The sequence below is a fragment of the Lithobates pipiens genome, unplaced genomic scaffold (assembly GCF_037356315.1).
Source record: "Lithobates pipiens isolate NorthernLeopardFrog02 unplaced genomic scaffold, aLitPip1_a1.2 Scaffold_27, whole genome shotgun sequence".
Classification (NCBI taxonomy): Eukaryota; Metazoa; Chordata; class Amphibia; order Anura; family Ranidae; genus Lithobates; species Lithobates pipiens.
Window position 1 is genome coordinate 162,915,076 of NW_027507788.1, and position 25,574 is coordinate 162,940,649.

The following is a 25,574-nucleotide window of genomic DNA, read 5'->3' on the forward strand; positions in this document are numbered from 1 at the left end:
GTCTCTCATGGCACTGGCTGGCGGCCATTTTCAGTGTGGGCCAAGGACAGCATGCTTCTGGGCTTCAAGCGGCCATTTTCCTGGCGATTCCCTATTCAGGACACTGGTGGCCATTTTCTTGAAGCCGGACCACGTTTTTGTGCTCTAGCAGCAGCTTCATGTGCCCTCAGATTCCGGTTTGTCATTACTGAGCGCTGAGACAGCCTTCTATGTAGTCTGAGCAAATTTTTCTGATCACCCAGCGATCGTTCACCGATCGTTCTGACGGACTGCCATGACACAGTTTTGGTTCCTCTGCATCTGGGAGCACTAGGGTTCTACGGGCACTGCTATAAACAGCGCGGAACTCCTCAGGGCGGTGAGTCCGGTGGGTTAGAACCCCTCAGTCAGTGGCAGGAAGGAGGTTGGGACTATCACTGTCCTAAGTCCCCTTCGGGTGGCAGACAGGGTACATAGTTACATAGTTAGTCAGGTTGAAAAAAGACACATGTCCAAGTTCAACCACAAAAAAAAAAAAAATTATAATATCATACAATCCCATATACCCAATTCTATACCCATAGTTGATCCAGAGGAAGGCAAAAAACCCCAGCAGAGCATGATCCAATTTGCTAAAGCAGGGGAAAAAATTCCTTCCTGATCCCCCGAGAGGCAATCGGATTTTCCCCCGATCAACTTTACCTATAAATGTTAGTACCCAGTTATATTATGTATACTTAGGAAATAATCCAGGCCCTTCTTAAAGCAATCCACTGAGGCCAGAACCACCTCTGCAGGGAGTCTTTTCCACATCTCTTACTGTGAAGAAACCTTTCCATATTTGGAGCTGAAATCTCTTTTCCTCTAGACGTAAAGAGTGCCCCCTTGTCCTCTTTGTTGACTGTAAAGTGAATAACTCAACACCAAGTTCACTATATGGACCCCTTTATATATTTGTACATGTTGATCATACCCCCCCTTAATCTCCTCTTATCAAGAGAGAATAAATTCAGTTCCTCTAATCTTTCCTCATAGCTGAGCTCCTCCATGCCTCTTATCAGTTTGGTTGCCCTTCTCTGCACTTTCTCCAGTTCCCCGATATCCTTTTTGAGAACTGGTGCCCAAAACTGAACGGCATATTCCAGATGAGGTCTTACTAATGATTTGAACAGGGGCAAAATGATATCTCTCTCTCTGGAGTCCATACCTCTCTTAATACAGGAAACGACTTTGCTCGCTTTGGAAACCGCAGCTTGGCATTGCATGCTATTATTGAGCTTATGATCTACCAAAACCCCCAGATCCTTCTCCACTATGGATTCCCCCAGTTGTACTCCCCCTAGCATGTATGATGCATGCATATTCTTAGCCCCCAAGTGCATAACTTTACATTTATCAACATTAAACCTCATCTGCCACACAGTCGCCCAATTAGACAGAGCATTGAGGTCGGCTTGTAAATTGGAGACATCCTGTAAAGAGGTTATTCCACTGCATAACTTGGTGTCATCTGCAAAGACAGAAATGTTACTTTTCATCCCAGACCCAATATCATTTATAAAGGTATTAAAAAGTAAGGGTCCCAGCACTGAACCTTGGGGTACACCACTGATAACCTTAGACCATTCAGAGTAAGAATCATTAACCACTACTCTCTGAATTCTGTCTTTTAGCCAGTTTTCTATCCATTTACAAATTGATAATTCCAAACCTGTAGACTTTACCTTACACATGAGCCATGTGTGCGGAACTGTATCGAACGCTTTTGCAAAATCCAAGCATACCACGTCCACCGCCACCCCTCTGTCCAAGGTTTTACTCACCACCTCATAAAAAGAAAACAGGTTTGTCTGACAACTTCTGTCTTTCATGAACCCATGCTGTCTGTTGCTTCAAATATTTTTTTTCTGCAAGAACTCGTCTATTTGGTCTTTTATTAATCCCTCCAGTATCTTCCCAACTATAGAAGTTAAACTAACAGGTCTATAGTTACTTGGTAAAGACTTTGTTCCCTTTTTAAATATAGGTACCACATTGGCCCTGCGCCAATCCAGTGGTACTATTCCTGTCATTAATGAGTCCCTGTCAGACTAGCACTTACCGAACCGGTGAGTCCGCTTGGGCAGAGGGTGGTCTCCCGTACGTGTCCGACTTACAACCCCTGATAGAGTAGACAGGTGGCTGAGAGTGCGGAGTGGTAAGAGAGCCTGTGGTGTGGCTCCAGGAGCAGGAACTTGCCGGAAACTCCAGCAGCAGGTACGTAGGCAGGACACAGGCAAACTGGGTACAGAGCAGGAACTGAGCAGGCAGGTCCGGGTTCAGGCAGGGTTTGGCAACAGGCGGACAGCAGAGGTAAAGAAGGAGCAGGCAGGAGCGAGGTCAAACGGGCCGAGGTCAGGTGCAGGCAGAGGTCAGAGGTGTCCAAGGAGAGCCGGGTCGTCAGGAGATCAGGAAACAGGAACGCAGGATACGGGCAACAGAACAGGAACCGGGGAGCTGTTGATCAGGCAGCAACTGAATGGTCTAAGCATCAGGCCTAAATAGGCTGATTGGCGCCAAGCGCGCACCCGGGCGCCAGCACACACACCAGCGCCACCCGAAGTGCCCACAACAGCGTGCACCGGCGCCAGCAGGAGCACGCAAGGGCACACACCGGCGCGCCCCAGCGCCTGCAGGAGCGCGCACCACCGCATGCACCGCAGCACATCGGCGCACACCAGCGCGGGCAGCACCGCGACCATCCAGGTAACGTCCCTGACAGTCCCTAAAAATTAGATACAATGGCTTTGAAATTACAGAGCTCAATTCTTTTAGGATCCATGGTTGGATGCCATCAGGTCCAGGTGCTTTATCCACCTTTATTCTGCCCAAATATTTCTGGACCATATCACTTTTGAGCCATTGTGGATTTGGGGCTGTGTCACTACCACCCCCATTATAGACAGCTCCCCAGTGCTCCTTTGTATACACAGAGCTGAAGAAAGTATTTAATAAGTCAGCCTTCTCTTTGTCCCCAGTCACCCACTCCAGATTATTTTGTAAAGGGCCTACATGCTCAGACTTGACCTTTTTACTATTAATATATTTGAAGAATTTTTTGGGGTTTGTCCTATCATCTTTTGCAATCTGTCTTTCATTTTGAATTTTTGCATCCTTGATTTCCTTTTTACATATTCTGTTATATTCTTTGTAACATTTAAATGACACTAGCGTTCCTTCATTGTTATATTTTTTAAAAGCTCTTTTTTATAGTTTATAGCTTTTTTTCGTTCAAAATTTTTTATTGGTAACAAATACAGAAAGTACAGAAAAATCAACAGTTTGTCTTGTACAAGATAAAAGAGATGAGAACAAAATGTACTCCAAAACAAGGCAGGTTATGATATAATAAATCAGTATAATAACACTGGGTAGATAAACCTGTAACCTAACCGATACCAGGCCTTTACTCCACATCATACATCAAGAAATGTGTGATGGTTTATAGCTTTTTTAACTTTGGCCGTGAGCCACATCGGTTTTATTTTTAGCCTTTTAAACTTATTGCCCATGGGAATATACTTTGCAGTGAGATCACAAACAGTCTTTTTGAAGAATTCCCATTTATGTTCTGTGCCCATTGATGCCAGTATTCCCTCCCAGTCTAAGTCCTGGAGAGCAGCCCTCATCCTTGTAAAATTAGCTCTCTTGAAATGAAGTGTTTTTATCTTCCCCGTATGTGATTTTTGCTTACAGCTAATATCAAATGAAATCATGTTATGGTCACTGCTACCCAGGTGTTCCTTTATCTGAACATTAGCAATACGTTCTGCATGGTTTGAAATTACCAGGTCCAACAGAGCATCATTCCTAGTTGGGGCCTCAATAAAATGGACCATAAAATTGTCCTGTAATAGGTTTATACATTTTTGCCCTTTAACTGTCCCAGCAGTGCCATTACTCCAGTCAATTTCCGGGTAGTTAAAATCCCCCATTATTATCACTGTCCCAGCCCTCTCAGCCCTTTCTATCTGTGCAAGGAGCTGAGTCTCCACCTCCTCATTAACATTGGGTGGTCTATAACAAACTCCAATGATTAACTTTGAACTACGCACATCTGTATGCAGTTCCACCCATAATGCTTCAGACTCATCACACTCTCCATCCACCAGGTCCTCTTTCTCACTCGCTTTGAGATCACTTCTCACATACAGACAGACCCCTCCACCTTTCCATTTTACTCTGTCTTTCCGAAAGAGTGCATAGCCAGGAATATTAATAGCCCAGTCATGTGAGGGTAGGGTGAGCATGGCTTCAGAAACTGGTGTTTCTTCCCCCGAAATCCAGGCAATTGTAACGGGGTCACCTGCGGATGGCGCAGTCCCCATGGCCACCCTGATGGCGGTCCTCAATTCTTTTGTTGCCAAGATGGAGGCGGTGTGTGGGAAGAAAGGTGTTAAAAAGCGGCCCCAGCCCCCCCATCCTCTGGGGAGAGCTCTGACGCAGACTCGGGTCCTGCTGAGGCCGGTGACCTCTGCTCTGTCTTGTCAGATGACGCTGACCAGGACCGTTCGGACAGTGAGGATGAGTCCCCGTCCAGGTCTGTGCGCGACAAATCGCTTGTTGGAGCAGTTATCACAGCTGTACGTGATACCCTCTGCTGATGTACCGGTCCCATTTGGGACTCACAAGCCAGCACATTCACCTAAGGTATTCCCGTATCCGACTTATTTTGACATGTTCATTTACAAGGAATGGCGTCACCCGCAACGGACCTTTTCAGTCCCCAAATACATGGCGGTGCGTTACCCCTTTGAGGAAAGCCTTCTCAAGAAATGGTCGGCTCCTCCGGTTGTGGACCCCCCAGTATCCAGGTTAAATAAAGTAACCACGATCCCAGATGAGGGGACTCCTGCATTCAAGGATCCCATGGACAGGAAGGGCGAGGCGGTGGCCCGTTCCTTGTTTACGGTTGTGGGGTCAGCCATGCGACCCGTACTGGCATCCGCACTCGTGTCACAGACACTGACTGAGTGGGCAAAACTTTTGCACCACGAATTGGGAGAGCAACAGGCTTCCCCTGTCTGCATGGAACTAGCAGACCAACTAGTGCAAGGCCTTAAGTATGTCTGTGACGCGGCCCTGGATACTCTCCCCCTGTTATCCAGGGCTTCAGTGTCAGCTGTGGTGCTGAGGCGCCTAATCTGGCTAAAATGCTGGTCGGCTGACCAGGCATCCAAAAAAGCCCTGACGAATCTTCCTTTCCTTGGTGACCGGCTCTTTGGAGCCTCGCTAGATGACATTATTAAAAATGCCACAGGTGGTAAGAGTACACTGCTCCTACAGGCCAGGAAAGCTAAGGAGCCACGCCGTAGACAAGGGCCCTCTTTTTCCGCTCACAAATGGCTTTTTCGTCCGACAGGAGCTTCGGCAAAACATCCCCAGCCCGACAGGATGCCACGGACGGTCAAAAACGTCCCTGGAACCGCAAGCCTAATAAGCCTGTGAACAAAAGTGCTACCGCATGAAGGTTTGCCCCCACCCATGTCTCGAGTGGGGGGGGTCGCCTTCGGGAGTTTGCAGCCCGGTGGTCCTCCCTGTTATCTGACCAATGGGTCTGCGATCTGATTTCCACAGGCTGCAAGATAGAGTTTCTCTCTTGGCCGCCAAACAGATTCTTCCCTTCCAGCATACCCGTATCCCCAGTTTGCCAGGAGGCCCTGTTGGGGGCGGTAAGGGATTTGCTGAATCAGGGGGGTGATTGTACCGGTTCCATACTCGGAACGCTTCCAGGGATTCTACTCAAATCGGTATGTGGTTCCCAAGAAGGAAGGGGTATGTCCAATCTTGGACTTAAAAGCCCTCAATCACTTTGTAAAAGTGCAGAGGTTCAGAATGGAATCAGTTTGCTCAGTAGTCGCTGCGCTCCATCAAGGGGACTCCCTGGCGTCCTTAGACATCCAGGATGCGTACCTACACATACCCATATGCCTTCGGCATCAAAATTTTCTTTGTTTTGCAGTCGAGGAAGCCCATTACCAATTTGTGGCTCTTCCCTTTGGTCTGGCATCAGCCCCCCCGAGTCTTTACCAAGGTACTGGCTCCAGTTTTGGTGCTGCTGCGACAACGTGTGATCGCAATCATGGGATACCTAGACGATCTCCTCCTGAGAGCATCTTCCTCCTCAAAAACTCCGGTTTTGCATGCGAGTACTGGGACTCATGGTAGCCTCCTTCGAGGCAGTACCTTACGCCCAGTTCCACACCAGAGTTCTGCAGAAGGAGATCTTGTCAAAATGGACAAATCTCAGTTGTCCCTAGATTGACAGATCCAGATGAGCCAGGCAGTCAGGGACTCACTGATCTTGTGGTTGAGGTCCCCGGGGATTCAGGCTGGAAAATCGTTCCTTCCTCTGAAATGGACGGTGATCAACGGACGCCAGTCTATCCAGCTGGGGTGGAGTGATGGGGGTTCAGTCGGCTCAGGGCCTCTGACTGATGGCAGAATCCGAGTTGCCGATCAATCTGCTCGAACTGAGAGCGATGAGGCTGTGTCTCCACACATGGTCAATGAGACTTCAAGGGCATCCGATCAGGATACAGTCAGACAACGCCACGGCTGTGGCATACGTAAATAACCAAGGGGGAACAAGAAGCTCAGCTGCTGCATGGAAGGTCACTCACATACTTCGGTGGGCAGAGCAACACGTACCGGCCCTGTTGGCGGTTTACATCCCGGGAGTGGAAAACTGGCAGGCGGACTATCTGAGTCGACAGATGCTGGACCCAGGAGAATGGGCATTGCATCCGGAGATGTTCAGGCTGCTGTGCCTGAAGTGGGGAACACCACACCAGATGTGGATCTACTGGCCTCCCGTCTCAATCAGAAGGTGACAAGATTCGTGTCCAGGACAAGAGATCCGCGGGCAGACGCGTCAGACGTGCTGGTGGCTCCGTGGGATCAGTACTAGCTCATCTACGCCTTTCCTCCAGTGAAACTGTTGCCACGTCTGCATCGCAGAGTGGAAGCCGAGGGGATCCCGGTAATACTGGTTGCCCCAGATTGGCCTCAGCGTCCTTTGTACGCAGACCTGGTGCATCTGGTGGCAGATGCTCCCTGGTGACTGCCGTTGCGAGAGGATCTCCTATCTCAAGGTCCAATTCTCCATCCTGCTTTACCATCGCTGTCTTTAACGGCGTGGCTATTGAGAGCCAGGTGTTGAGGAACCGGGGTCTGTCAGACTCCGTGATTCCAACTATGTTGAGGGTACGGAAATCTTCTCAGAAGATATACCATCATACCTGGAAGGCCTACATCTCCATGTGTGAGGAGAAAGGATGGCATCCGCGCTCCTTTGCCATATCCAGGAACCTGCTGTTTCTCCAGCAAGGAGATGACCAGAGATTGGCATTGAGCACCATCAATTTCAGCCTTAGCTGTCTTTTTTCAACGACCCCTGGCATCGCACTCCTTAGTGAGTGCCTTTGTCCAGGGGGTACGACAAGTAGTCCCTCCAGTGTATCCACCGTTACCCCCCTGGGATTTGAACCTGGTGTCGGCGCTTCAAAGACTGCCGTTTGAAAATATCAAGGAGATTCCCTTGTTGACTCTTTCCCAGAAAGTGGTCTTCCTAGTGGCCATCACATCGGCCAGGAGGGTTTCGGAACACCATCCCCACAGTGAAACATGGTGGTGGCAGCATCGTGCTGTGGTGATGTTTTTCAGCAGTCGGGACTGAGAAACTGGTCAGTGAAGCTAGGACGGAGGTTCACCTTTCAGCAGGACAATGACCCCAAATGCACTGCTAATACAACACTTGAGTGGTTTAAGGGGAAACATGTAAATGTGTTGGAATGGCCTAGTCAAAGCCCAGACCTCAATCAAATAGAAAATCTGTGGTCAGACTTAAAAATTGCTGTTCACAAGTGCAAATCATCCAACTTGAAGGAGCTGGAGCAGTTTTGCAAGGAGGAATGGGCAAAAATCCCAGTGATAAAATGTGGCAAGCTCATAGAGACTTGGAGCTGTGAAAGCTGCAAAAGGTGGCTCTACAAAGTTTTGACTTTAGGGGGTGAATAGTTATGCACATTGACTTTTTCTGTTGTAGGCATGCTCTGTAAATTAAATGATGCAAATCCTCAAACAATCTATGATAATTCCAGGTTGTGAGGCAACAAACCACAAAAAATGCCAAGGGGGTGAATACTTTTGCAAGGCACTCTATAAGCTGTGGGTAGAAGAGCTATTTTTATATAATTGGGTTTAGTAACACTTTAAGGCTATCATGCAAAGAACCATTTTGTGTGGAATACTATAAACCATAACAAACCTTTTTGCAGATAACTGACATCTAAAAAAAGAAAGAAAAGCTAGGGTTTGGGCGTTTCTGTGCATTGTACTTTGTTCTATGCATCATTGAATGCGTCTAATGATTTCAGTTTACGCAGAAAGCCTAAACAGAACAGTGAATGTTGTTAATCATTAAAAGATAATTGATAGTATGCAGAGAAAAAGCATCTCAGAAATTCCAGGAATTAGTAATGGGGCAAAAACTCATCTCTACCAGAAGTGTATGTAAACTTAATACCTGCGTTTGTTGGCAATCAGGCATCTGAGTGAATCTCAAAATTATTGTTTGGATCCCTGCAGAACCTTGACCAGCTTCACACAAAATAACGTAATTGATGTGTGTGATGACACAGGAATATGCCAAATAAACAAGTGCCACCACACGGTAAATCATACCTCCCAACTTTTTGAGATGGGAACGAGGGACACCTATTAGAAAATGTATGTAGGCATAGGACACACCCCCTGTCACGGCCCCTTAAAGGGGAACAATACAAATAAAAATTATTTGTTATACTTGGTTTTGAAATTTACAAATTCAACCATTTAGAAATCAAATGAAAGGTTTAGCACTGGCAAACCCTTTTTGAATGATGAAAAGTGAATTTTATATACAACTATATATATATATATATATATATATATCAGACCAAAATGATGATTAGTAGGATCACTGAAGTTACAAGAAGTATGCAAAACAGATTGAGAATATTTGTCAGGAAGGAAAGATGGCTATTGGTCATATCCAATAAGAGCTACAGGTAGTGTTTCTATCCTTATATGAGAATCAAATACTTCTTCGAAAATGTAAGCAATATAATAACCCTGCTGAGGAAGCACCTGTTGTGAGCAAATGAAAAACCATAAAGATTTGCCTTCTCATTCACAGGAGGGAATGATTTTAGTTCCATTTTTTTTTACAATCAAAAATCATATAAGTATTGAGAGAAGTATTTGAAGGCCACTATTGATTTAATGTGGTGTTGATCCTAAATCTACCTTCGGAAATAGTAAAAGATTTAAAAAAATAAAAATATAAAAATACATTCTACACTTTTTTTCTAAGAGAATTCAATAAAGGTGGAACTTTGATAGGACACGCATAGAGGAATGTGTATCACACCTTAAATGCAAATTGAGTACAACTGGTGCACACCAATCAGCTTCTAACCTCACCGTGTTCAATTAAGCTTTGACAATGAAACCTAGAAGCCGATTGGTTACTATGCAGAGCTGCACCAAATTCTGTGTGTAACAGTTTTCGTAAAGTAAGTGCCATTCTTGGGTACATGGTCAAGAGACATATGTTGAATAAAATTGTTTCTGTATTGCATGAAACATTTTATTGTCCCCGTTCATATACGGGTGATTTGGAATCGGAGGAGAATTGGTGCAAATTTCAAAATCGCGGCAAAACCTGAAACATGCATTTGGTTGCCATTCAGCTTGAATAGCATCCTAAAACGCAGAGTGATTTTGTTGTGATTGTCAAGCGACAAAATGCACAAGAATCACGGCAAAGCTCAAGTATCAAACTGCTCCTGGCTCAGGGCAAAAATGTGGTCCCTCAGCAACTATGGAGTGACAATTATGTACTGGGCAGCCCATTCAAGTGAATGAGCTGCCCTATGCATGACACACATTTCTGTATGAAAACTGCACTAGTAAAATCATGGAACAGGAATGCCAACACTGCCTTACCCAGGGTTAATTTGGCCTTGTTGTAGGCTAGTTGGTAAGTGAGATGGGAAATGTTGTTTGTTTTTGAAGTGTGTTGCCCTTTCATGTGCTTCTAGCTGCAAAGGCTATTTATAGGTTGGGGTGGCTGCCATTTGTTTGTACAGTTTGTGAATTGCTGCGGGCAGGCACAGGATACTTTCAGCTGCGATTGTGCCCTTGCTGGGTGTCTTGTCCAGCTCTATATCTTTAAGGAGGGATGGGCTCCCTCCTGGCAAACTACCCTTATCTATCCAACTGCTATATACAGTGCCTTGAAAAAGTATTCATACCCCTGAAATTTTCCACATTTTGTCATGTTATAACCAAAAATAAAAATAAATTTTATTGGGATTTTATGTCATAGACCAACACAAAGTGGCACATAATTGTAAAGTGGAAGGAAAATGATAAGTGGTTTTCAAATTTTTTACAAATAAATATCTGAAAAGTGTGGCATGCATTTGTATTCAGCCCCCCTGAGTCAATACTTTGTAGAACCCCCTTTTGCTACAATTACAGCTGCAAGTCATTTTGGGGATGTCTCTACAAGGTTTGCACAACTAGATAGTGTCATTTTTGCCCATTGTTCTTTTCAAAATAGCTCAAGCTATGTCAGATTGGATGGAGAGCGTCTATGAACAGCAATTTTCCAGTCTTGCCACAGATTCTCAATTGAATTTAGGTCTAGCATTTGACTGGGCCATTTTAACACATGAATATTCTTTAATCTAAACCATTCCACTGTAGTCCTGGCTGTATGTTTAGGTTTTGTTGTCCTGCTGGAAGGTGAACGTCTTCCCCAGTCTCAAGTCTTTTGCAGACTCTTGACCTTTTTGCTTGTAACATGACAAAATGTGGAAAATTTTAAGGGGTATGAAAACCTTTTCAAGGCACTGTATGTGCTTACATTTCGGAGACTCTCAAAATTATAGAGTTAGGACCACAGTAAACTGGGCTGCCTTGACCTGGCTACTGCAGCTTACACATACCGTATGTTTGCAAATGTGTGTGACTAAACCCCTTGTTAGGGTTAATTTGGTTTTGTTGCAGGCTAGTTGGTGAGATAGGGATTTTTGTTTGTTTTTGAAATGTATTGTCCTTCCATGTGCTCCTTGCTGCAAAGGCTAGCTATAGGTTGGGGTGGTTTCCATTTGTACAGATGCGTAGAGCGCCCTTAGTGAAAGTTTAATACATTGGGGCTGTGCCTGCACTGCATGGTCAACTGCCCGTTTTTGTCTAAGGGAGAGGAGAAAGGAGATTTACTCACCTTATCCTCCAATCCTCCCGACACAAAACTGGTCTGGCACTCCAGCAGTCTTGAATTTGGACTGCTCCTGACTTCATCAAACCCAGAGCAGGCTCCTTAGACCAGGAACAGTCCACTGCTGGACTGTGGGAAAGTGGGGTTTTCTTGTGGAACAAAGGATCAGGTGAGTATATGCTTTCTCCTCACCCCTAGACAAAACAAGAAGTTTAAACGTGCAGTGTGGGCACAGCCTCATTGCATGGGAAAACTTTTTTTTTTTGCCCAGTGTTGGGATTTAAGGTGCAGAGATGCAGCTGCCATATCCAAAGAGCATGTGACTTGCTTGGACCTCAGGAGAATGCCGTCTCTTTCTATACCATCATCAAGAATTTCACAGAAGGTCAGAGCATACACCTGCTCAACATAAAAGGTCCAGGGATAGGTTGACTGAATCTCACCCATCTCCTTCAACTACTTCTGTAGTTGGTTCTCCCAGACTCTAAGAGCCTGATCCCCAGAGAGCTCATAAGGATTGAGATCAGAAAACTGACAAGCACCCCAGGAAGGTGCCCTTCTACAAGTAGGGGCTGACTGTGAATCCTTGTGGGTACTTTGGTGGTCTGCCTTTCAGGCCTTTAAATGCTTAGAAGCTTACAGGGCAATCGCTTGCCTCTGACATTCTGATCCCTCTTTTCTTCCTTGCGCTACCACACAGATTATTGCACCTTCGTTAGCTCCCTTGGGCTCCTCTTATCCTTGGACCCCTTGGCCCAGTCCCTGTGTCAGCTAGGCCTCAAAAGTATGTCCCATCTGGGAAACCACCCATCCCTCAGAGAAATCCCTGCCCTTGTGCTATGTGAGGCATTCACCAGCACCTGGGCAGGTCTACTGGTTCGGATTCCATTGGACACCATGTAGGTACTCTAGTGTCCATGAGAAGTAGTCTAGCTCCTGGACGATACAGTGAATGTCAGTCTTAGCCATTCTGAACCCTGGAAACGAGTTCACCTCTTACGGTAGCCTCTGAACATGGTTTACGCATTTACGTGCACCTCAGATGACAAATTTGTCTACCTGCAGTTAGGTCCTCTTTCCTTGTCGGATTCACAGAGCCTTTTGAAAAATGTTCCTTCAGGTGCTTTCCCTTCTATAGTCTTTAATCAGGCATTTGAGGTTTGATATGCTGCTATAATACAGGTTCTTTGTACAACAGACGCTGGCACTTCTCTGGATATGGGGGATTAGGAGCATTTCCTTGTCCCCGGATTGGATCCTGATCCATCAAGATCTAAATGAAAGTGAAGTCTTATCACGCAATACTGAAATAATAACATAAAAACCTAGTGGAGCATTCCACTTTGTGACACACCCTCACCTTCGTATTGCCTGGAACTTCTATTCCATCCCCACTATTGCTAACAAAAATTAATGATATAAAATAAATGGGGGACCTTACCCTCTCTTTAAAAAGGGTAGCCCAATTTAGAAAAATATAGCAATACTGGTATAAATCATACCCAGGTCAGACTACTGCTCTCTATTGCTAGATTTTATACCTAGTCCTGAGCAGTGCCAGATTTAGTTCTTGGAGGGCCCAGTGCACTACAAGTTCGGGGGGCCTCAACATAAAAATTGAATCAAATGACAAACAAACTGAAATAAACCATAAACCACATTTGTTCTAACAGAAAAAAAATATGTTAGGTTCCAAAGAATATACTTGTCTGATGTTTTTTCTCATTTGTTTTGACTGTAAGAATACACATTACACAGGTAATTGGAGCAGTCATACATCACAGGTATGCATCACACTACAATAATTTCAAAATGTCTTTCTTCCTGCACTTAGCAGCTGTATACAATTTTAACCAACTCATCAAACTGTATCACCTTGAGGACACTGCTCAACAGCCAGTAGGCACAGAGACCCTTACATGGGTCATTGTGGTTCTCAGACAATTCTTTATCACTGCCAATTTATATATACAGTATCTCACAAAAGTGAGTACATCCTTCACATTTTTGTAAATATTTTATTATTTCTTTTCATGCGACAACAGGGATGGTGGGAACCCCTCATAATCGGCACAGTGGGTGTACACACCTAGGAACTCAGCACAGGTATGGTGGGAACTCCTCATAATGGACACAGCAGGTGTACAGACCTGGGAACTCAGCACAGGGATGGTGGGAACACCTCATAATAAATTCATCATAATGAACATTCGTAATTGTTACAAAAAGTTAAAAACTCAGGAAGTCAGCATAATGATAAATTCATCATAACGAACATTCATTATTTTTACGAAAAGTTAACGAAACTAAAGGTTAAAAACCCAGGCCTCAGCACAGCACAGGGATGGTGGAAGCCCCTCATAATGATAAATTCATCATAACGAACTTTCGTTATTTTAATCCGTACGGATCCGAATTGAATTTCTGACATGAATTACGAAATACGATTTTTTTACAATACGGAACGAAACTAAAAAATGTTGACGCCACCCAGGTCTACCGATCGCCTCCGCACTGCCGACAGCTCCGGTAAGCGTCGGAGGGCACTGGATCGTGGCGGGAGGGGGGCCCTCTCCTGCCGCTGATATGATCTCACGGCAAGTCCAACGCAAAGACCGCTCTTATCAGAAAGCGGACCGCCGGCCGAAGAAGAGGATGCCAGGGTCATGGCAGCTAGCTGCTGCCTTAACAACTATATTCCTCTTCCGGCATGCGGCAGTCCGTAAGTGGTTAATTGATTCATGATAAGCTACATATTAGGCAAGAGGTTTCGAAGAAAGGCATTATCTGTACTAGCCCAAAACTGTTAACCATGACTGCCTTACATTTTTGATGTTATTTACATTTCTTTATTAAAACATTTTTTGTGCAGCAATCCCATTTCATTTTTCTATGATACGGCCCTTGGGAAGGCTTGATTGCTATTGCCCATATTGCTTTGCCCGAGGTGCACCTCACCCCTTGAACTCTTTTCTATATACACATATATGTTTACACATTAGGGAGATGTTATCCATACGACCCCTTTCATTGGTCCCTCTGGATACTCAGATGCCCACCCAGGAAGTTCCCTGTATGTCCGTTGTATGTAGGTGTCAAGGTGCAACCCACATGTGATTACTCTAAGTCAGGGGTCTCCAAAGTACGGCCAAATCCAGCCCACCGGGATGTTTTTGCCAGCCTGCAGCTTGAGTCGTCAGACTCACTGCATGGTCAGTTCCAGCTCAAGCTATGTCGGGTAGCAGGAACGGCGCTGCATACTCACCCGACAGTATGCAGCGCAGGTCACGCAGCCTGACAGAGTCTGCCCAACCCAGCGTCTCACTAGTCCTAGGACCTACTGCACCTCCCAGATCCCACCCCTCTGTTAGCATCGGTGTCCTTTACAGTTGTGCTTTTGCTTACAATGTGTCTGTGTAACAGCCGACCATGAGCCGGGAGGTGCAGCAGAACAGCACAGAAGCTGGACACAAATGTAAGTGGGACCCAAATGTTACTACTGTTGGGGGGGGTGTTTCTCTCATGGGACACAAATATGTGGCAGGGGCTCTTTTGAGGGACACAAATGTGAAAGGGGGCTCTGATGGGGTCTTAAATGTGGGGTGGGGCTCTTGAGGGACACAAACGGGGAAGGGGGCTCTAAGGGGGACAAAATTGGGCAGGGGTTTCTGATGGTGATATAAATATGGAAGGGGGCTCTAAGGGGCACATAGACATGCAGGAGGCTCTGAGTTGGACATAAATGTATGAGGGGGCTCTGATGAGGACACAAATGTGCAGGGGGGGCTCTGATGGGGACACATATGCAGTGGGAGGGGAGCTGATAAGGATAAAAATATGCAGGGGGCTCTGATGGGAACAAAAATATGCAGGGAGTTCATATTGGGGCACAAATATGCAGGGGGGCTCTGATGAGGACACAAATATGGAAGGGGGCTCTAAGGGGAACACAAATATGCAGGGGGGCTCTGATGAGGACACAAATATGCAGTGGGGGGGGACTAATGGGGACCAAATGTATGAAGGTGTGTGAGTGTGTGTGATGGTAACACAGATGTAAGGCTCTGTGCACACTGGAAGTTTAGCCCCCGTGCATGAGGTTACAGCTTTCAGGTGCGGACGGAGGATACAAGTGGGCCATCAATTTCTACTGCTGTCAGTCTGTCAAATTCTATTTTATTCTGCTGCAGATTCATTTAAAAAATAAGATTATTTTTTTCCAGCCTGCAAATATGTGAAAAATAAGCAATATGCCCTGGAACTGAAAAGTTTGGAGACCCCTGAAGTGATACCATGCTAATGTAGATGTAAACTGTATAACTATTCCAAATGTTATGTATTTGTATCGTTGCCACTGCAGCTGCCTTCATGACTCTTAAAGAGGATTAAACGAGAAATGTGTTGACCCATGAGGAATGTATGAATGTTTTTTTTTTTTGTTTGTTTTTTTAATTAGTTATTTAATGGTATGTGACATACAGTAATGTGGTAACTTCACAGAATATTCAGTACAAACAGTTTAGAATATATAGGAACAGTAACTGAAAATATCTGTACTAGAAGTAAGTACTCCAAAGGTTGTTAAACTGAAGCAAATTTGTATGAGTGTGGGGTTCTCAGTTATCTAGGAAGCACAAGGCTAGGGCTTTGCTTTGACAAGTAAAATAATCCTGTGTAGTTCGATAGGGGTTATCTGTCAACTTTGGAGAGTTCCGGTATCAAAACGTAGGGGAAGAATAATGCAGAGTGTCCAGCTGGAGTCGGAACATACCAATTTTTTAATTAGAAAGGAGCAAGTGAACTTAGCGGGAAAAAGAGAATTAAAAGGAAAAAGAGGAAATAGGGAGAGAGAAAGTGGGGACGAGAAATTAAGAAGAGAGAGGAAGTAGTTATAGTGGGGGAGGTAGACGAAAGCAGGGGTTTATGGGTAAGGGGGGGTGGGGTCCCACCTAGGGAACGAGGGCCAACCACTGCTCATTAAGCCGTCCAAAGACCAAGACTCGTTGCTAGAATTTTAGGCAATCCCTAGTTCCGGACTATGAATCACTGAGGTATTCCCCTGAAAAGCATTAGAGAGTCCAGTAAAACCATCTGAACATATGTTCCTCTGATTTATCCCGGATCGTGGCAATTAGGTTTTCCATACGTTCAATATCATTAACCCTTGCGAACCATTGGGCCACTGTGGTGGGTGACTGCTGCTTCCATTGGCTCGGTATACCAGCTCTAGCAGCGTTAAGGAGGTGTTTGAGTTGGGATTTGTTGCAGCGCTTTCTGGACATGGGAGTGAGGTTTAGGAGCACTGCAGCTGGGTCGTTGGTTAGAGAAATGTCTGTGAATTTGTGGACGAGTTGAAGGACTGTTTGCCAGAAGGTTTGAAGTCTGGGGCATTCCCAGAAAATGTGAAGAATGGTACCAGGGTGTTGCTCGCAACGCCAACAGAGGTCCAATTGATTGGGGAATATTTTAGCCACTACGGACGGAGTTCGGTACCATCCTGTGGTCAGTTTGTAGGAAATCTCCTGGTATTTGCTACACGGTGATGATTTATGTGCGAAGAAGAGTATACACTTTGCGGAAGTGGTTCGTAAGTCTCTTTCCCACTTTGCTAGGAAAGGAGGGTCAGAGTTAGATTGTTTGTCCAGCAAAGTTTTGTATGAAGTGGAGAGGGAGCTGCGGATAAGGCCGACTCTCAGAGTTCTTCAAATGTATGGAGTTGCAGAGAGAAGAGCGCATGTCTGGGCAAGAAGCCAAGAAGTGCGAGAGCTGCCCTGCTCTCCATTTGTCTAGAGTAATAAGTGCTTGTCCAGACATTATGGCCCCGTTGGAATCCATCCTGTAGGCTGTAGAAAGTGGGAGGCACGTAAAAGCCCTCTCTGGGTTTGCCCGGTAAATGCCAGGTCCTGAGAAATTCCGGATGTCCTATAATTAGGGTCACGAAGGATGGAAAATGAGTTGAGGAAGAATCATTTCTGTAAGTGCGGGGCCGATCAACGGATGGGTACTTAAGTGAGAGGTTGCTTGCTTCCCAGCCCATGGCAACCCGGCCAGCGGTGCCCGGGCCATCTCTTGCGCCAGTGCAACCCAAAGCTTCAACTCCCCATGATGGCACCAGTCCACCACCCGTGTCATGCGAGTCGCTGTGTAGTATAAAGCGGGATCTGGTAAGCTGATGCCACCTCTCAGCTTCGGCCTTAGCAATAACGACCTACCAATTTGTGGTTGTTTGCCATGCCAGAGGAACTTAATAAACGCTGAGCGTACAGCATGAAAGAAAGTCTGAGGTAGTCTGACCGGTAGGGCTTGTAATAATTATAGTCTTGGCATTGTGTTCATCTTCAAAATGTTACAGCGGCCAAACCAAGAGGGCAAGGGAGTCCTATTTTTTGAGATCTGCAGTGAGCATTGATAGGAAGGGTTGAAAATTCAGGGGGAAGATATCCCTTGGGTTTGTAGGGATTCTGGTACTTAAATATTGGATAGAACGGGTGACCCATTTAAATGGAAAAAATGGGCGTAGGCTTGACAGGGTACGGTCTGGTATGGAAATGTTCATCGCTTCCGATTTTTGGAGGTTAGCTTTATAGTTGGAGAGAGTGCCATATTGTTTCAGAACTTATAGCAATGAGGGCAGAGAAGTTATAGGTTTTATTGATAGTGGTGTCAGGGCTGGCTTAGCCCTTCCTTCTCTGGGCTGGCCGCTCAGCTGTCGGCTAATTGCCAGCTCTCTTCTCTCTCCACAGTTACCAGCAGTTCCTGATGATGCTCATCTGACCTGCCTACTTATAGCCTTCCAGCTCACTTCACCTCTGCCTTCGCCTTGGTCACATCACTAGAAACCATCTCCTGCAGTTTGTTTAAAGACTGGCTTGCTGACATACCTTCTGGCTCCTTATCCTGTTTGCTGTTGCTCTACTTGGATCCCTGACTTCTGGCCTGGCTGACTACCCGATCTGGTTACTGGACTCTGGCTATGCTTGACTACGCTTTTCTATTTACCTTTTTATTTTTATTAATAAACAAGTGTGATTTAATAGTACTTCTGTCTCAGTCTGATTCATGGTTTCTGACAAGCGGTCGGCGTGAACGTCGATAATTTTTATAAAGTGGCTCTAAGGGTAGGATGAACAGTAAGGGGGAAAGTGGGCATCCCTGCCTGGTGCCGTTGAATATTGCAAACCTATCAGAATCTGTTCCATTCACTCCGACCGTGGCTGTGGGGTTTGTTTAGAGGGCAGAGATCCAGTCTCTGATAGAATTCATCATTCTGAATGAATAGAGCACGTCCTGTAAGAACACCCAGTCCACCCTGTCAAACGCCTTTTCGGCGTCGGTGGATATGAGTAAAAGGGGGGTGCTGGTTCTCGTTTTATTTTCTTCTCTATTACATTTAATGTCCTGATAGTGTTATCTCTTGCTTCTCGTGTCTGTATGAAACCCGCCTGCTCAAGCGCAACTAGGGTTGCATTAGACCGCTGAGCCTGGAAGCTAATATTTTTTGTGAAAAGCTTGATGTCACATTTTAGAAGAGAAATGGGTCTGTAACTGGAACATTGCAGTGGGTCCTTTCCTGTCTTTGGGATGACAGAGATTGGTATGGAATGTCTCGGTTTGGGATATGTCGGGAAGTCCAGTCCCACCCCAGGCAGCAATGGTGAATGCGAAGGGCCCGACTAATCTGCTTGAGGGATGGTTGAACGTTCCTTGATGAGGAAGGGGTGGAGTAATGCAGGTAAGAGGAGTGTGCATGAGTCATATAGAAGGAGTCAATCGGTTATTGGTGTCATCATGTCTACGTGTAGGATCAGGAGAATGGCTCCCAAGGAACCTGGGCTGGGCCTCTTTGGAAACGGTGGTTGTTCCGGGTTCTTTTGTTTCTGCCATTAGTAGGCTGGTGCTGTGGATTCATGGGTACAGTTACCAAGAGCCAGTTGGGAACAGAGATCGGGTTCATTTCAGCAAACATGAACAAATCTGGAAGCTCTGAGGGGTGACGTAGTGAGGTGGTGTCAGTACCCTTGCGAACAACGAGGTGGAACGGATGTGCCCATTTGTATGTGAGGCCTTTCTCTCCAATGCTGTCCAAGAGTGGTTTAAGTGCCCGTCTGATCATCAGGGTTTTCCTGGAGATATCAGGGAGCAGGTGGATTGCTGTTCCATCAAATTCCAAAACCCCCACTCGCCAAGCCTGTCAAAGGATTTCTTCCTTGAGGTTAAAAGAGTGTAGGCAACAGAGCACATCTCTGGGTCTGTCAGAGATGTTAGGGTTTGGGCCGAGGGTTCTGTGAACCCGATCAATTGTTCTATCCGTGTCTCTTGGGTGGTCTAGGTAATGGTTAAAGATGGAGGTTACCATTGTATGGAGCTCAGATTGCGGGGTGGATTCAGGGAACCCCCTATGTTCTGTTTGCGGCTGCGGTTCTCTAGATCAAGAAGCAGCTGTAGTTGTATCAGTTGGTCATTAATTTCAACAGGTGAGGTCTGCACAACTTGTACAGCCTGGGTTGTCTCTCTGCTCTTTTTCTGGCACCATCTTAGGGGCTGCTGGAGTAGTGTAGATTGCGGCTGTTTGGTCTGCAAGCTGTCTGGGGTGCCAGTGGGTACCAGTAATGTGAGATTTACTGCTTACTGTAGGCTGCAAGGGTGCTGCTGGCCAAAAGTTCTTGGTTGTAACGTCTTCTCACCGCCATGCCAAAGCCGCACCCCCATATGAATGTTTTCTAACACTAGGCAATTCAGCCTTGCAGTGTATAATATTGCATACTTTGTGAAAATTCTGCAGTTGGCTATTGTAAACGCACAGCAAATGTACAATAAAAATAATTTGTATACGTAGTACAATTTAAATTTTTAAGACTTTTTTGTGTTCCTTGTCATGCCAGTAAAGTCCGACATAATATTAGTTGTGGTTTCCTGTACAATCTGGATGTGGCAGTGAGTACGCTTTCATTACCTCTGTGCCAATTTGCTGAAAGTCCTTTCTCCGGAACAACTAATAACCATCATGCTCATATATATTCTAAGAGCCACATTAACACCTGGAAAGGTATCAGCAAGCCCTTCATCATGTAATAAAACCGTTAGGCCTGGTTCACACCTATTAACTTTTTAGTGCATTTTCAGTTTTGCTGAAACACAATACAGTCCACATGGGTCACATTTGGTTCCACAGGACTTCAATGGATCAAAAGTGTGTATTGAAAAAACGCAAAATGCACCTAGAATATGCAAACTGCCACCTGCATAGGTGTGAACCAGACCTTAAGGCTGCTTTCACACTGGGGCGGGAGCAGCGTCGGCGGTAAAGTGCCGCTATTTTTAGCGGCGCTTTACCGTCGTTTTAGCGGCGGTGTGCGGGCGCTAGCGGGGTGGTTTTAACCCCTGCTAGCGGCCGAAAAGGGGTTAAACCCGCCCGCAAAGCGCCGCTGCAGCGGCGCTTTGCCGGCGCTTTGCCGGCGGTATTGCCGCGGTGTCCCATTGATTTCAATGGGTTGGAGCGGTATAGGAGCGGTGAATACACCGCTCCTTCACCGCTGCAAAGATGCGGCTAGCAGGACTTTTTTCACCGTCCTGCCAGCGCATTGCTCCAGTGTGAAAGCCGTCCGGCTTTCACACTGGAGTTAAAGGGGCCGGTTTTTTTCAGGCGTTACACAGGCGCTATTTTTAGCGCTGTAACTCCTGAATACCGCCCCAGTGTGAAAGCAGCCTAAAATAGAGTGGTAAAGGCTGCAAACTGGTCACTACTGAAATCTCATGGCAAAATACATATTTTTTTTTTCCCAAAATATATTTTATTGAGTTTTCCATAAAATACAGAAGAATGAATACACAACCAGAATGCCATAAACAGAATAAATTACAGTTATTAGAATTGGATCTGTACAAGGTATATATTGAATAGAATACTTATGCATCAGTATAGAGTAAAATAAACAGTGGAGATAGTGAACATATGCGAAGCTGGCAATGAGATGTATCCATAGCAGGAGGCATAGGAGCCAAAGTAATGGTGGAAAGAAGGGGGAAGGGTAGGGAAGGATAAAGAGCAACCATTGAGATCTTTGAAACAATAAGATGCCATAACTGAAGAGAGTTATTTTGTTAATGCAGGGGGACAGTAGTTATATGGAAAACTAAGACTTATTTTAGTGGTGACCAATAAGGGTATGTAATAAAAATGTAAGAAGAAAATACTAATGTGAGCTCAAATCGAGTACAGGGATTCATGGGAGGAGATAATGGACAGGGTATCATGGAAGCCAAGGAATCCTAAAAAAAAAAACGTAGTCTCAAAAGATGTCTCAGGTGTGTAGAGTACTAACTGTTTCCAGATCGAAAGATTTGGAGAAAAAGAGGTATAGAGGTATGGAGGTATGAGTGTTGGAGCAAGAGAAGTGGTTATTATGGGGATGTGTTGTTGAATATACATCTATCTCCAGTCACCCCTAGAGGGATCTGACTGTGACTGGAGGGTGTGTCGTGAGAAACATACAAGGTTGGATAGAAGAAGGTAATATAGGCGAAGGCAAAGGGGCGTCATCTGCAGTACTGTGATTGAACACCAAAAAATGATTAACCTACTGGGGTGGTAGTGGCGGTATGTTCTGTAAATTTGCCAACCCTAAGTTCCCAGGGTTGCTAGGGGATGTGGAGTTACGGAAATGTGTCCAACATGCCAATGTTTTCCCATAAGCGGTCGGCTTGTCATGCACTTGGTGTATAAGCTCTTCTATTTCGGCTATGGTGTCTACCCGTTTCATCCATTCAGTTATTGAAGGAGGGGTTGCGCTTCTCCAGTGTACAGGAATGCATTGATTAGCTGCATTGATGAGGTGCATGGTAAAGGATTTAGTGTAGGCTCGTTTGGGGGTATGAGTGTGATGCAGTAAGAATTGGGCAGGAGTGAGGTCTGGGGTATATGTTGTGATTTGAGAAATTAGTTTATGTATTTCAGTCCAGAATGTACGAATGTGTGGGCATTCCCACCAAATGTGAAGAAATGTCCCAACGGGTCCGTTGCATCTCCAGCAATTGGGGGGAGTGGTGGGGTGAAATTTATGAATTTTATCTGGAGTCCTGTACCAGCGTGAGAATATTTTATATCTGCTTTCTTGGATGGTGGCATTTACGGAGGCTTTGTGGATATTGTGAAAAATATTTTCCCAATCAGCAATAGTAAGGTCAAGATTGAGGTCAGATTCCCAACGTTTTACTAATGCATCCTGTTTAATATCATGTGAGGAGAAAAGAAGTAAACCGCCGATATAACAAGTCTTTGGGGTTCTTGACTATTGCATAAGGTTTCGAAGGGTGTAAGGTCTCTGTGCCAACTCCCGCTATTATTGGAGTCTCGGAGAAAGTGCCGAATTTGTAGATATTTGAAGAAGGGGATGTGGTACTCCGGGAATTTTGAGGACATAAGGGAGTGTGATAAGAGTTCCCCATTTTGGAAAAAACAGTGCGCGGTTGGTTTAGGTGCAGAAGAATCTGTATGTGGTAGATGTCGGGATAGACCCGTTGGAAATTCTGGATTCTGATCCAAAGGAGTTAGTGGGCCCGGGGTAGGGATCAACTGTAGAAATTTGCACGCTTCTCTAAATCTATGTAGAGTGGCATGTGTGAACGGATTATTTAGTGAGTCTCTTGGGGTGAGTGACTTAGGTATCCACGGCAATTGAGCAAGAGGGAGCCGGGTAAATGTCTGCTCCAGTCGGATCCAGTCCTTGTGAAGCGCCTGGGAGTGCCAGTCGACTATCCTGTTCAAGTGACACGCCAAATGGTATTTATAGATATCTGGCACCCCTAGACCTCCAAAGTTTTTAGGTAGCGTTAACCTATCCCAACTAAGTCTAGGTGCTTTAGACATCCATATAAAGTGTCTGCATAGGCTCTTGTAGGTACTAAAAAAGGACTGTGGGAGAGATATAGGGATCGCTTGAAGCAAGTAAAGGATCCAAGGGAGTATGTTCATTTTCAAGATGGCCAATCTGCCAAACCATGAAAAGGGACCAGTTTGCCATTTGTGTAAGTCAGTTTGAATAGTACGGAGAATTGGTTGAAAGTTTTTTGCGTATACATTTTTAAGGTTGACAGGAATGTGGATGCCCAGATATTTAATGGCTTCCGATTCCCAACCAAAGGGAACATTTTGTTTACATTTATTTACTAGGGAAGGTGCAAGGGAGATATTGAGTGCTTTAGATTTGGAGAGGTTAATTTTCAAATTAGATAGATCTTGGAAGAGGGCACAGTCTTTAAGAAGGTTGGGGATAGAAATAATGGGATCTGAAAGGAAAAGTAGAATGTCATCAGCATATGCTGCTATCTTGTATGTTTTGTGATTAATTGAGAGACCTTTTATGTCCGGGTTATCCCTAAGCTTACAAAGAAAGGGTTCTATGGTTAGAATGAAGAGCAAGGGAGAAAGGGGACAACCCTGGTGAGTACCATTAGCGACGGAGAAGGCTCTCGACAAGCGACCATTTATTCCAAGTTTGGCTGAAGGGGACGAGTATAGGACCATGATCATCTGTAACAGGCGTTGAGGCAAGCTGTCATAGGATGCGCACAGGTAAAGCGCTCTGGCGCACAGCTGTGTGCAATAGGAATAAACGAAAGCACACAAGCACACACACACACAGGGTGTGACCCCTCGCTGACCTATAAAGAAAGTGAGGTCATCCAAACACACTGCTGGTTTGTCTTCAGCTTCCTGTGTTTCCCACGTCTATTCCTGTGATCTCTATTACCCGTTTTTGACCCGGATTGCCTTATCGACCTCGCTGATCTTCTCCTGTGTTCGACCCCCGGCTTGTCTTGGATTATCCTTCTTTCTCAGCGTTCCTGGTACTTGTTGTCTTCTGATCTGGACTATGTTTGACCCCTGGCCTGTCTCCTGGATTCTGTCTTTGCTTTACGGACTTGCTACCTTTGCCTCTGGACCTTCCCACGGGACATCACCTTCAGCTCTGCTCAAGCTACCTGCTGATCTACTGGCAAGTGACTGTCCTACTGGTAGCTTGTGCCTCTTGGTGCAACCACCCTCTGTGCCACCTTCAGGGGTGGTCTGCGCCGAGTCGCAACAGCGACCGCTCTCGGCATCTTGGCCTCGGTGAGTACATTTATATGATGGTACAAACCAGCCATGACAGAGGCCAACAGAGCAGGTTCTCCATTAGAAGTCCTGTGCCAGCAAGTCTCTTCACTCACAGAAGCAGTACAGAAACTACAGGATGGCTATGCACAGATCGACAGCAGGCTTCAGCGACTAGCCACAGCTCCGGCACCAACAAATCCTACACAGGCCTCAGTCAGTGGTGCCTCCACACCTCATGTCCAGCCTCCACCCGGTATGATGATGACAGTACCCGAACCACGAGTACCCACGCCTGAGCGATTTTCAGGCGACCGAAACAAATTCAGAGCTTTTAAAAATGCATGTTCCTTGTACTTGGCTTTGAAACCCAGGACCTTTTCTTCGGAGATCATCAAGGTCGGGTTTATTATCTCTCTTTTGGCTGATGAACCCCAGGCCTGGGCCCATAGCCTTATGGAACAGAGAAGCCCCTTGTTAAACTCCATGGACACCTTCTTTGAGGCCATGGGACAATTATATGATGACCCTCAGCGTACTGCCACGGCTGAGGCTACCCTGCATGCTCTCTCACAGGGGAGAAGACCGGTGGAGGATTACACCGTTGAGTTTCGCAAGTGGTCAGCTGACACCGGCTGGAACGAGGCGGCCCTGCGTTATCAATACCGGTTAGGGCTCTCCGAGAACCTAAAGGATGAGTTAGCCCGAGTAGAGACTCCTGCCTCCCTGGAGGAATTAATCCAGTTGGCCACAAAACTGGACAGACGGATGCGCGAGCGGCGCTCCGAACGCCTCCAGGCCCCTCGGCCTAGTTGGATGCTTCCTAAGGCCACTGTTCCATATCCGCCCATCCTGGTTCCTTCAGGTCCCTCAGCTTCGGAAGGGGAGCCCATGCAGCTAGGTTTGGTCCGTCCTCGTCTCACCCCAGAAGAGCGACAACGAAGACGCCAAGCCAATCTGTGCTTATACTGTGGGGGGGGGCTTGGACATTTCATTCACAGCTGTCCTGTGAGACCCTGTAAGTTGCCCCCACGGTGTATAATGAACTACCAGAGTGTTGGTCCTGCTCAAACTTATGTGACTCTCTCTGTTTCTCTACAGCTGGCAGAAGAGAAGATCCCACTCCCAGCCATGATTAACTCAGGGGCATGTAGTTGCTTTTTGGACATCTCCCTTGCACAGCAACTACGCATT

At 45.8% G+C, this 25,574-nt stretch overlaps 1 protein-coding gene across 4 annotated transcripts in view; it reads right to left on the reverse strand.

Moving 5' to 3' along the window:
* Positions 1 to 25,574, reverse strand: part of LOC143934323 (uncharacterized) — a 532,031-nt gene that overhangs the window by 80,813 nt on the left and 425,644 nt on the right. Inside the window, exon 1 of one of the 4 annotated variants that reach the window (XR_013263247.1) lies at positions 12,347 to 12,555. The exons of the other annotated variants lie outside the window; for them this stretch is intronic. The gene's annotated coding sequence lies outside the window, so the exon portion shown is untranslated. Of the gene's footprint in view, positions 1 to 12,346; positions 12,556 to 25,574 lie in introns of those variants that run through there. 4 annotated transcript variants of the gene reach the window in all.